The sequence below is a fragment of the Metopolophium dirhodum genome, chromosome 1, assembly GCF_019925205.1.
Source record: "Metopolophium dirhodum isolate CAU chromosome 1, ASM1992520v1, whole genome shotgun sequence".
In the NCBI taxonomy this organism is placed as follows: Eukaryota; Metazoa; Arthropoda; class Insecta; order Hemiptera; family Aphididae; genus Metopolophium; species Metopolophium dirhodum.
The window spans coordinates 56,927,211-56,940,574 of NC_083560.1; positions in this window are offsets into that span (position 1 = coordinate 56,927,211).

Sequence of the window (13,364 nt, forward strand, 5' to 3'; positions counted from 1 at the left end):
TTATATTACTAACACATATCATTATATCACAACAAATTGTATCCCCGTATTATCATCCAATTAATTAAAACATTAAAATTTATAAAAAAATAATAATAATAATAATAATACAGAAATAATAATATGGGTAAATAAGATATAATTTTATTTTTATTTTGTGAATTGGATATCTTTCTTTTTGCAGTAGACATTGAACATGAACTATATCTTGATTATTCTGACCTAAAAAATGGCATACTAATATATTATTGACTTATTGTAGTGTAATAAGATAGATGATTTGCATTACATTTTGTTTACCTCTACTATGTTTTTTTCATTACCAAAATCAAAATGTATTATTATATCAAACGCCAAGTCAATCCAGTCATAAAATATTAAAAATTACAATGATTACAGTTTTCAATAAATTTTTCAATTTTGGAACAATGATACTTTAGTACTATATTACTATGACTTCTATAGTACTTTGTGGTAGAATCTTATTGTCAACAACTGTTATTAGTAATAATAAAGTAATAACTTATTACTTTGTGTTTGATAGTTATACGTATTTTAGTATTTTTTTTTTTCGTGTATGTATAACAGTGATAATGATAATGGTACTAATAGTATAAAATACAATCAACAACCTACACAATAAAATAAAATAAAGTAAAATGTCAATCACTAAGTAATATAATAGAAGCAAAATATGTGTAATATTTGGTATTATTTTACTACAGTGAGGAGGAACGGATTGGCCCACTGGGAATTTTCCAATTACCCGGTGGACCGCTGTCTACATTTATCATTTATAATTCAATATTATTAACAATAATATTGTAATATTATCTCGTTGGTCAGGAGATTTAAAAATAAAAATGAACTCTTCTTTTAGTGCCGGTTCTTTTGGGTATAGCAGTAATAAATAAAAATAATTACTAAATTATAGGACTATATGCATCTATGCCACTTTCGATCAGGTTAAGCATCTATGCCACTTTCGATCAGGTTAAGCATCTATGAATTTTAAAATAAAATAATCTAAAAATAGATTGGTTTTTCTTATCCTCCTGACGATGCCCGTATGCTTATCGCTGTACGCACCGCATGTATGCATGGGTCGAATTTTGATCCCAATCCGTCCCTGACAGTGAGTAACGAATCAGCAAAATGCAAATACTGTTCTGTTTTGTACTCTTAAGGATGTACTCTCTAATAAAGGTTGTTTAACCGCAAACCTCTGTAGTTATTCGGTTTGGCAATTGGCATCGGTACTCGGTAGGTATTAGGTATTATATACTAGTCAATAGGTAATAATAGTTACAATAGGTAATAATACTACAATAGAAAAAGTACCGAAAGGAACGATGGAACGAGTTTGGAGTCGTTCTTTTTGTGAACCTGGAACGAAAGGAACGATTCATTAAAGGGAATGAAAAATCCAATCACTCACACAGATATATAGATAAGAAACAGATTATTATGTATATCTAACATCTGTGCAATATTGGTCATATTCTTTACTCTATGGAAATATGGCTATACTTTATATTTGTGGCTGTAATAGTACTCGGCGATCGTTATCGTCAGGTTTATAATTATTAGTATCTACCATGAACTAAGATAGTATGGACTGGTGGCGACAAGATGGGCGGGTGGTAGTGGTGCGGTCATGTTTTAAAACGTAGTTTCCGTAGAGGGGGAAATCTTGCAGCCGAAGCGATCGTAGTGTTATTTTCATGAACTACCAAGTATCAACTATTCAACTGTTCCGTTCGTTCGCTGGTCGGCGGGCGCGCGCTGCACAGTGGGCGTGCGGTGGGTTGTACTCTTCTTTGTTATCTATTATTTTTACTTATTTTCCCTCGTAAATTCTTAAATAATATAAATAATAAATTGTGTTTATTATTTATTATTAGTATTAGTTATATATAATTTGAAATAGTGTCAACTCTTTCAAATAGATAGCGTTTCAGTCGCTAAATTTCTCCCACTACAGAAATACCGTTGAATAACTTGACCGCAAATATTAACACCGTCGCCAGTCCATACTATCTTAGTTCATGGTATCTACTATCTACGATTCCCATGTATTATCTCCCGTGGAAAAGTTTTGTAAATGAGCGATAAGATAGACTAACAAAATAAAAATACGAATTTAACATTTAAGACTTTTGCAGTGACTTTGATAGACCATGAAAATATTTTTTTGGTTTTCTTAAAATTACGGAGGCTATAAATACGCCTCTGGGGCAAGCTCTGCATATGATGTGTGTTGCATTGTCAATTTTTTTCACGAGGTGTCTGTGCTATCTAGCAGTTATCCCCATTTTATAAGGTTATCTTTCGTTCGTACTATTCCTGTCTTGAATAGGTTTAGTGTGCGCCAATCCGGCCATGATTCATTATGACCACCTGGTGGAAGTGACTCGTCTGGCACCCAGCCAGAGGTACTGCTTATCTGATTTCTCCATCTGGTCGTTCTGTCTACTTCAGGAAGCGTCGACGACATGACTTTTGTGTGGTTCATGAAACATTTCCTGGACTTGAGACGGGTGGGTTGTGGAGTTACTCTGATGTTATTTTCGTTCTTTCCCAATCTCGTATGTAGATCTTCTTATTGATGGGGGAGCTATTCCCGATAGTATGTATATTTGTTCAACCGGTGAATTTTTTAGGCAACCGGTTATAAGACGGCAAGACTCGTTTAGTGCAACATCGACTTTTTTAGTGTGTGAAGCCATAGTTCTTAAGACGTGAGGATTACAGCCCCATGTGGAGCCGCTGAGCTTTCGCTGTATACTATTTCTTGTCATTATTTTTTGCTTAATGTTTTCGCAGAGGAATTTGTATGTGATGGATTGCTCTAGCGTTACTCCGAGATATTTTGGACGTTGTGTGTTAGTAAGTTTTATCCCGTTCCATTAGACGTTAAGAGTACGGCTGGCACATCGATTCCTCAGGGGAAAAGCACAGACTTGTGTTCCACTTGGGTTGGGTTTTAAGTGATTGCGCCTTTAATATTTCCCAAGGGCGTCCAAAGTAGCCGCTAATTTTTCCTCTACATTTTCAAAATTTTAATGTTGTGCTTCTATTGCTGTATCTTCTGCGTAGATGTAGTGTTGTACGTACTGATATTGGTTGGTATTTTTAGAGATTATCCTCCTACTATTTTTGTCATGATGATTTACAAAGAATCTTCTGTTACTAAGAAGGACTTCGAAAATTCTTCGAAACTCGTAATTCATAGTGGTATCATAGAGTTGCTTGAGCATTAGTCTGTGGTTTACCGTGTCGTATGCTGCCGTTCGATCTACGATCGACACACCTGTGACTTTCTTGTTTTTGAAACCATTCTCGATTGTTTGGGTCAAATAAGTATCTGTCCAGTGTATGATTTTCATGGGCGGAAACCAGCTTGTTCTTAGATTAGTTATTACTGTCCACAAAAGATACTAGGCGGTTAAGCAGTATTCTTTCAAAAAGTTTGTATGTGTGGCACGGAAAGGATATTGGGTGATAGTTCTTAGAGTCATCCTTATCTTTCCCTGGTTTTAGTAAGGCTATGATTTTAGTTTTCCTCCATATCCTAGGGATGTTTTTCCGATTTTTTATTTCGTTATATAAGGTGAGTATCCAATTCTTGGCTTTCGGTCCAAAATGGCGGTTCTGCTCGACGAAAAATTATCTAGTTCGGTTGCTTTCCTAAGTTTCATTGTCCCTATAGCTGTGTTCATTTTGATCCTCGTCGAAAGGCCAACTGAGGTGGTTCTCTTCCTTTTTTATGTTTCGTGTTATTCTTTTATCGGGTTTATCTTCCTGTTTGAATTTTTGAGTTTTTCTAGTCTATTATAGTTGGTGAGCAATTTAATCGGGAGTGACGTTCTACAGTCCTCTCGTTAGCAGGGTCACTATTTAATTAGGCCCCACACGTTTTTGCTAATATGTTTCATGTCTGTTTTCTCTAAAAGTTCGTGCCATTTGTTTCTTTTTTCCTGTTCAATTGCATTTGTGAGCTCTTCCCATTTGTTTCTGGTTTGTCCATGATCTCGCTTGATAGTCCAGGTATGTGATGTGACCTACATTCTCTCAGTATGTGTTTCCGGGATATACGTTTTACTTTTTTTACAAAGGATTCATAATGTTCGGGTAGTGGTTCGAGATTATCTTTGCTTGAATCGAGGTCTTCTAAGAAAAGGTTCCACTGTGCTTTCATGAAATTGTATCTCCTTTGGAATGGGACAATATTGGGTCTTACCACAACCTCAATCTGGCAGTTTATAAGTGTTGTGTGTTTGGAATGGGGGTCTCCCATATTTTTTGTACAGAGTTGGCTGATGGATTCACTGGCTAATATAAGGTTGTGATTATATTCTTTCTTCCAACGACCACTATTGGAGGAAGAGGGTAGTTTGTTACTGTGAATTAGAACCATGTCTTCGCCTTGTGCCCAGTTTTCTACTGCTACACTATAATTGTTTGACTCTGTATAGCCCCAACTTGAACTATGGCCATTAAAATCACTTATAACTATGTTACGATTGTGTTGTAGGATGCATTCGGATTTGAGATTGGGAGCTATGAAAGGGGCAATTGGTGGTTTATAGATCGATGAAACAGATATGTTCGGTAGAGGCACTGTAATGAATTCGATGTCGTTTTGTGCGTTTATCTTGATGAAATGGATGAATATATTAGGTTTTGCGAAAATAGCACTATCGTATATCATATGATGCCTTATCGGTACTAGATTCATTTCCCATATACTTAATGTATTCATATTCTGGTTTCAATGGGTCTAAATTTCCTATAACCTATTCTATTACGAGTGTCTATGTACTTACTAAAAATATACTTCTCGAAGAGGTTAACAAATTTTTAGAAACTATGAGTTTAAATATTTATGTTTTTTAGTATAATTTATAATATTTATTATTTATGCATAACTATAATGAGTTTATTATTTTTTTTTGAGTTAGTATATTTATTTTAGTTAATATTTTAATATTTGATGCTAAAAATAAAATGTTTATAATTAAAAGCATAAATCACATTGTTCAACGTGACTTTTTCCATACGTAGTATTTGGATTTCATACAACAGCACAATACTCTAACATTGATTTCACAAAAGCTTAATAGTGTATCTTTAAAGAATTCCCCAACTTAAACTCACTACATCATTGATTAATAAATCCAAGCATTTTTAATCTCTGCAAAGAGTTACTTCTGTGTGTGCATAAAAATAACGTGTATAATGTAAAAAATTTGACATAAAGATACACACCATTATTACTGGCAGAGTTCCATCGGGTATTATCAATAATATAAACATGATCAAGGCTCTTTTTAAAAGGACATTGTGTGGTGTTTTTCAATATTCAATTATATTCCCTGGTTTTCGACCCAAGAGACCACAGCTCTAAGGTACTGCTGTAACAGCTGACAGTCATGAATAGAATCAACTTCAGCAAATAACGTTCGATCATTTACGAAAAAATGAACCGATAGTCACTAAGAACGCTCTGAACACTGTTAATAAAGAGCGCATTATGTAGAGGAGAAAGGTGTTATATTTCCACCTTGGGATCTTCCGAAGGAACATAGAATACTGCAGATTTTACATCTGATACTTTCACATATTTCTTTCAATTGATTAGTGATGAAAAAAAAAACCATGAGAAATAGTTCACCAAATCCAGAATTGTCTAAAACGTTTCTTATATACTTTAGTAAACTCTGTCAAATGCTTTTTTAAAATCTGTTTAAATCACATCTACTTATTAACGACGTTTGAATACATAAATACTTTAGAAATATAATTCATGAATTTAAGATTACAGGTTGTTGTCAATTTATCGTGATGAAAGCCATGTTGACTGTTGTTCACTTACTAGAAGAGGGTTATCTGACGGTTTGATACAATGTAGGTTAAGGGACTTATAGTTTACCAAAGTGGCTATGAATAGGTGTATAACTAAGGTCAACAATATTTGAATCATCGTCGGACTTAACTTGTGTTAATGAACTTTCTTTAAATATTTTAGGAAAAACTCCGGAGGCGAGTAACTTACGAAACAAAAACCAAATCGAATAACCCAATACAGGTTTAAGACACACAGAAATTCGCCCGATAAGCCATCTAAACCTATAAATTTAACATGCTGTTGCTTTGCTAGCCCATCTTAAACCACATTGATATAAAGATAGGGAGATTGTTAACTAAATAGAAAATATGGCACTCGATGTTGGGTTTAACGTTAACGAAGCTGAAGTGTTGTGCAAGTAAATTAACAACTTCCTTTCCATAATACCATTTCACCAGTTAACTCCATTAAGGCCAACAGTTTCCAAAAAGACATCAAAGAGTTATATTTCCTAATAAAATCCCAAAAAAGTTTTGGGTTGGAACAAAGTGCCCTAATTTACCAGTCACCTTTTTAAACCATGTAAGCTTTTCGTATTTGACAAACTAGATCAAAAGAACTTCTATAGAAAACCATATTGAAAAGTTAGAGCACGTATATGTTGTACCAGGCACAAGTTTTAGAATCTGTTTAGACTACTGTAGATGTTCACACATAGTGCGATAGTATCGACAAGTTTGATTTGAATGATGTTATGGATTTTAACCAATTAAAGAACAATTAGGAATCAGAAATACTCGAATAATTAGCTTTGTGAAAGTCGAAATATAAGTGAAACTCATTAAATCGGGATACTTAATAGAGGAGTTGAACCAAATTGATAAAGAAAGATGATAGCGATATGCTGTTACTGCAAGAATATTGGAAACATTTACACTAAAATGCTTATCATTAACAAACATAAGGTAAAGCAACTGATAAAGTTGAGAATAATTTTATTGATTTAAAAAAAGTTATGGAACGTTGAAAGTTTTATGAACAAAATAGACAATAGTTGAAAATTGTATACACTAGTACTGCGCTGGTTGACTGGTTGACCAAGATCATTATTCGACTAATTGCATTAGGCAAGATTATGGTGGAAAGTAAATCTTTAATTATTGTATTCTTAAACATTTCATAAGATTAAAAGGAGAACTGGATTGGCAAATATACACCACCATCCACCGTCCACCAGCTATAAGCTTATTACTGCTAAAGAAAGATGAAACTCACAAATATTTGTTGAATACCCTCGTTTTTGATGAAAATCGTGCGTAATGGCAAGTTAGCCTCGACTCGCCTATCTGCTAGAGATTCAAGACCAAGCTTATGCATAACTGGTTGGTAGTGACTAGTAGAGTTGAGGATAATCAATATTCAGTATAAATGATGTTGAGTTTAAAAGCCACCTTTGGGCACATTCTATAAAAGAATAATCCCAGCTGTACAGGGGTTCCAGAGTACTGAAGCATACTCTATAAGGGATCTAATATTGGAACTGTAAATAGCCTTAATTGAAGTGATTAACTTAAATTCCTTGGATAAGCGTAATACAAAAATAAGTGTCTGAGCACTTTTACAAACATTGAATCAATGTAGGGGTGAAAGTTCAACCTATGGCTAATTATTTCATATAAATATGTTTTATTATATACCGACACAAGATTTGAGCTATTAATGACATAGTTTAAGTTGATAGTAGATCGAGACCTAGAGAAAGACATAGAGTGGAATTTATTAGGATTGAATTGTAATCCAATTTTGTAAAAAAGTTAATTTTGTAATGAATGGTAGTTTGCTAATGTAACAACTCGACTAAAGATTTTGAGGTCATCCGTGAACATGGAGAAATTGCAAGAGGGAATCACATTTTTAATTCCATTAATAAATAGAGAAAAAAACAGAGGGAATAAGTGTCCTCCTTGAAGAACACGTGAACCGATTTCGATAACGTTGGATTTATGTCCAAAAACGTTAATCCAATAAACTCTGCCTGATATATACGATTTGATTAAAGTAAGAACAGGCTCACCGAAACCTGACTTGTAAAGAATATCTATGAGAATATGGTGATTGACTCTGTCAAAAGCTTTGACAAAGTCCATGAATATGAAATCGACCTGAGAGCTTTCATCAAAAAGTTTAATAATCAAGTTGTTAAATACAATTAAGTTTGACAAAACTGAGCGGCTGGGTCTGAAACCACATTGTTCATCAATGTGGTTGGATATTCCGTAACACTAATAGCTTAAATAGCTTGGAAATATGATTCAATATCTCAATATAACTCAAGATCTAATTAACGATGCTCATCGGAATCTGATAAGGCGGTCATGAATTAACTAGCAAAAAATAACCAGTAGTGCTGCAAGGGGCAGTAATAACGCAGTATCACAATGAACCGATTATAGATGCATTCAGGTATACAATTAGTTCTAAATATTGACACATATTGTCGAGTGTTGACATAAAGTGCTATTAGTTTTTTTTACAGCTGTTTTAAATAGTCACTTTGTTAGTCAGTTTATTATAGGGCGATGTGCAACCTGTATATCTTTAATCGTGCTTAAGATTGAAATCAGTTTATAATTTTTTACATCAAACTTATGATGTTCCTGGTTTTGAATACCGAGGTGACAGAACTCAGCTACTAGTGGGTCACTCACTGAAACGAGGCTTCGCACGCACCCGGGCTCCGTTTAAAAAGGATGCTTTCCCACAGGAGCTAATAAACTGACGTTTATCGACTACGCACACTCCTTCAAAATAATGGCATCTAAGGAAGCCAAAGTCATCGATAAACTCTACTAACAGGCTGGTTCTATCACAAAACTGGGTAACCCCTCCAATGGGAGAAAGGGAGGACTTCCCAGCACTGCTGACCCATCAGATTTCCATAAGGAAACCCCGCCTCTTCCTTGAACGCCTCTGTCCTCATTAAAGTCTCTTCAGACTGCAGCTAAGAGGAGAGCTGGAGACTACACGCTTTGGAATTTCCGACATTTGGCACTAAAGTGTAAGCCACACGAGAAACGTCAACCTTTTTGTAGACATGGGTAGGAGTGCAAATTCAGTTCAAACCCCTTCACTGGGAGACCTGGGGGTATATCCAGGATATCCACACTCTCAGAATTGCATACTAGTCCTTGCAGTCGAATTCAACGTCCAAAATGTTAATAATCCTAAGGAAGATCTCCTATCGAATTTGGTGGCATGACTGAGTCTCGCTGAACTCGTGCTTCATCTCTATTTTCGTGATGGGTGCAACCTCTATAATTGACGTCGCTTTCTATAAGAATAAATACTTACAAGAAAACTGGAAGATCCTGGTTAGGGATTCCTACAGCTATCACACCTACTTAGATTTCGTGGTCAACCCCATGCCACCCTCTCCAATAGCTTCCTAGCCGACTACGGTGATTATCTCTAGCTAGTCACTAAAGAGGATCGATCAAGGGCCCTTTGCTCCTTTCTTAGCTCAGATCCAATGATCCCAGAAGCTCCAGAGGCTTAAGGACTCCCAAGCATTGTCTTTGCTGAAGCTTAAAATGACTGTGACCTGTGATGCCTAGATACCACTTCAAACCCAAGGTCCCATAGTGAAGCGTCCTGTGTACCGATTACCGGACTTAACTTGATAGTAGATTTTCACTCTCTGAAGGACATATTATGCAGTCCTTAGTTGTCTTAGACAGGATGGCTTACGAGTCCCAGAACCAACTATTCCACGGATAGAAAGAGGCTGAGAGTCGTTATCAAGAAATTAAAGAAGGGGGGGGGGGGGGGTAGGATCCTAGGATTTGTGTGCCCATGTCGAAAGAGACCCTCGGGGAAAGCCCTACCACATGGCAATGAAGAAATTCTAGGCTCTACTAAAATCTACAGCTGACATTCTCTGTGGGTCTTTGATTACCTACCTATTAATCTCACAAAGAGGGAGGCTTTCTTGAGTGAAGCAGAAGGGACGTTTAGGATCTTATATAAAATGTTGGAAGAGATCCCAACTATCAAGGAAGTTGAGGAGAGGATTAGACAGGCTACTGATGAGTATTAACTGAGTACTCCAGTGAGATGGGTCTAGGCTGGCTCACGAAGAAGCCAAGCATGGTCAGCCTAGAGTGGCTGACATCGAGTCGGTGGAAAAATGTGATATGATCATATATGTTGTTGTGAGAGTTGTTGAGGCAGGACATCTCCCGTTTTCCTCCAATTATTGTCACAAATAGGATGAGCATAGTGGGGTTGTTCCATCTACCTCCCTTCGTATGTAGATGATTATATACATCATTTGTATTCATATTACCTCAATATTCACTAGGACTATGTACTATGTAAAAGTTCAAGTAAAAAAAGGTAGAGTTGGTGCAGTAGATGCATGTTGAATGCGATGTTTAGATAAAAGTATACTAATTAGTTCACAATTGGTTCACATACGAAAAAAAAGTTACATATTATTTACTATCCCCCGTAGGTGCACTGCCTATTTCAGTTTCATTTATCTTTAGGCAACGCTTGTAATACATTAATACACCTAGTAAACCAGAGGCGGATAGCTAAATTAATGTTACCGGGAAATGTATTACCGTTTATTTATTTCGTATGGCTGGTATACAAATCAACACAGTTAAGGCCACAATATATATCGAATATAAATCAAAACATGAGTATAAAATAAAAATAAAATAACTACAGTTAAAAATATAAATATAAAAATGTAAATAGTTAAATAAATAAGTAATGATAGTAGGGGCGCATGGTTATTGTTTACAAATAAAATCCATAGTCATAAGGCAATGTCTAGTTCTCGAATCCATTCTAATGCTTCATTATTTGCCCCATGAATTCCCTCAATGCCGGTTGAACCTCCTTTTCGGGCAATCTTCCACACTATGGTGTATTGTTTGGTTATTGTGACCGCAATCACACGTAGGGCTGTCCTTAAGACCCCATTTGGACATCATGGAGCCGCACCGGCCGTGACCAGTTCGAATTCTGTTTAGTATGGACCATACATCGCGTGGTAAATCCATGCCTTCTACACCTTTATTAGGGTCTGACACTAGACCACTATTTTTTACATCAGTTGATGTCCAGTTTTCGCACCATTCTTTTGTACCCTCAAAGTTTGATAGTGCTCCTAGCTAACTAACTCCTTAGCTGTGCTCCACGGGGGCTTTCTTAATTTTAGCCTGAGGTTAGGTGTATTTATCAGCATTTGGTATAACAGGGACTTTTTCGTCTTATCAGCTTTGGTTTTTGTTCTAAGCAGTGCCTCCTTCCTGCGTAATGTTGGTGGCAGAATATTAGTTAAGACTGGTAACCATTGTGTCGGTGTGCTTTTTACTGTTCCACTAACTATTCTCATTGCGCTGTTGAGTTGTGTGTCTATTTTTTTCGTATGTGTACTGTTACACCAGACTTGAGCACCGTATTCTGCGGTACTGTAAACTAGGGCAAACGTAGCTGTTCTTAGAGTCCTGCCATCTGCTCCCCAGCCCGTGCTGGCAAGTTTCTGTATTATGTTGATGCGCGAATGTAGCTTCTTCGTTGTTTTCTCAATGTGTTCTTTAAAGGTAAGTGAGCGGTCGAGAGTAATTCCTAGGTACTTGGGTTTGAAACTGTGTTGGACTTGTACACCATTGAAAATCACCTTTAGTTCTTCATAAGCTTGTTTATTATTTAAATGGAATGCACACACCTTCGTTTTCGTGGGGTTGGGTTTTAGTCGCCATTTATAGAAATAATCGCCTAGTGTAGCAAGATCGTCGTTTAATGTGTTGCTCCCGTCTCTTAATTCCCTGCTTTGGTGTACGATAGCGATGTCGTCAGCATATTGGAACATAAGTCCTTTGGTTTTTGGTATATCATGCAGATTAAGGTTGAATAGGGTTGGTGCAAGTACTGAACGTTGCGGAAGACCATTGTTTGCTGTGCGCCATTTGCTTCCTTTGCAGCCCATAAAAACCTGGTAGCGACGATTAGTTAGCATATTTTCTAGGAGAGTTACAAGGTTTTTTCAAGGTATAGCTTTGCTAAATTTATACATAAGTCCGTGTCTCCAAACCGTGTCATATGCAGCAGAAAGGTCGACAAATGCAGCACTGGATTTTAACTTGTTTTGAAATCCCGCTTCTATTAGGGTAGTAAGCGCAAGTACCTGTTCCTCACAACCCCTATTTTCTCGAAATCCTGCCTGTCCAACTGGAATTAGTTTGTCGATATGGGGCTGTATACGTTCTAAGATAATTCTCTCGAGTAACTTGAATGGAACACTCAGAAGTGAAATTGGACGGAGATCTGCAGCGTCAAGACCATCTTTCCCGGGTTTAAGCAAGGCAATGACCTTAGCTCTCTTGAACAGTTTTGGCAGCTGTCCACTTCTAAGTATTTCGCTATAAAAAGATGTTAACCATGCACGGGTTTTTGGTCCAGAGAATTTAAGAAATTCTGAGTAAATTTTGTCATACCCGGCAGCTTTATTTATTTTAGTTTTCCTTAAAGCATTATTTATTTCCTCGGGTGAGAAATCTGCTCCAAGTGAAGTATGAGGTTCTAATGTCTTTTTGCGGTGTCTTAATTCTGACTTAATTATTCGTGCGTGTTTCTTGTCCATTGCTAGTTTACTCATTCCCGTTAGTCTGGTAGCTACTTGATTCGGGTTGATTGTGTGTTGTTTCATACTACCCTGGTTGACAGCCCCCATTCTCTTGAGAAGACCCCACGCCTTGTGGCTTGAGTGCTTAAAATCCATCTTCTCAGTGGTTTCCTGCCATCTTTGTTTTCTTTTTGTGTTTAGAGCGCTTATAAGATTATCAGCATCATTGTTGGACTTTGTTTTTTGAAACTCTTCGAAAAGTTCGGAGCATGATTCATCCCAGCCCGGGATGAATTGTTTTCTAAACCCTCTTGGAACATGTTTATACGCTGTTGCTTTGACTGCACCAATGAATCGTTCGTAGCAGTTTACTGTTGGTGGTATCCATTGGATTACATGGTCTAGTCATTAGCATATTCGACCCATTTTGCCTTTCTAAAATTCCACCGTGGTTTTGGTAAAGAACGAATTAATGGTACTTTTAGGCCATATTCCAATAGTACAGGTCGATGTTGGCTATGAGGGAAGTCTCCTAATATATGTCTTGTCGCTATTGTAGGTTCGTCTAAGGTATTCCTTGATGTAATGCTAAGATCAGGGGTGTAGTCTTTGCGCCATCTGGCTGACCTAAAAGTTCCCATATCCTTAGCGTTATAGTTAAGTTCCAAATTGTGTAGAGCAATCCATTCTTGGAGCACTTCTCCGTTATCGTCATTTTGATCATAGCCCCAGTCACTGTTGTGGCTGTTAAAGTCACCTATATACACGGCCGGGTGATCGAATAGTTTCACGGGCGGGTTTTCCCAATTGGCATTAGCTGGTTTATATATATTTATTATTGTGACGCTATCTATTATAGTTGCTAATATTTCTATG